Source organism: Atta colombica, unplaced genomic scaffold (genome assembly GCF_001594045.1).
Source record: "Atta colombica isolate Treedump-2 unplaced genomic scaffold, Acol1.0 scaffold205, whole genome shotgun sequence".
Taxonomy (NCBI): Eukaryota; Metazoa; Arthropoda; class Insecta; order Hymenoptera; family Formicidae; genus Atta; species Atta colombica.
This window is the reverse complement of record NW_017259300.1, coordinates 1,201,350-1,202,210: the sequence shown is the minus strand read 5'-3', so window position 1 is coordinate 1,202,210 and position 861 is coordinate 1,201,350.

Sequence of the window (861 nt, the reverse complement as noted above, 5' to 3'; positions counted from 1 at the left end):
TATATATATATTGTATACATATTATGTATAGTTAATGAGAAAATTTTTTTGTTTGTTTTAGAAAAAAACAAGTTTGGAAAAATATTAAAAAATTTGCTTATACATAACTATATAATTTTAGAATTATATATGAGCAATTCTTTTACATTTTTCTAAATTTCATTTTTTTTCTAAAACAATGTGAAAATTTTCCTTTTAATTATTTTTGATGTTTTCTCAATATTATTATTATTTTCAGTACACTAAAAAATAATTTTACAAAAGAAAGAAAGACATGGACATATTCCATATATAATTATATATGTTTATGAAATATTTATGCGTGTTTATGTATGTTCATATATATTTATATATATTCATGCATGAACAATGTTTACAGTATTAAATACAGTATGAAATAGAATTCATGATATATTTTTACGATACTTTTTTTTAACTCAGTTGAATTAAAATGAAAAATTTCTTATTCATAATTCTGAATAAAATAGCATTTATAATGCATTTTTAAATGAAACAATGGATTTTCTACTCACAATTTTGAATTAACTAATATTATAGTTATTTATTTTAAGAAAATGGGCTATTAAAAGAAAAACTTTTTTTTATTCAATTAGATTAAAAAACTGTCTTCCTGCTTTATTAATTTCTATTTTTAATTAAATAGTATTCGATACACAAAATACTATAATTTTAGATTGAAAAAACATAGAAATATACTCCATGCCATTTCTACAAATGAATAAAAATGCATTGATATTCATTTGAACATTCATAAATCCGTATTTCTGAAAATCTGAATCCATTTAAATTCATTTCAATCCATTCTCATTTGCTGGGTATTGATGTATAAATATATATATT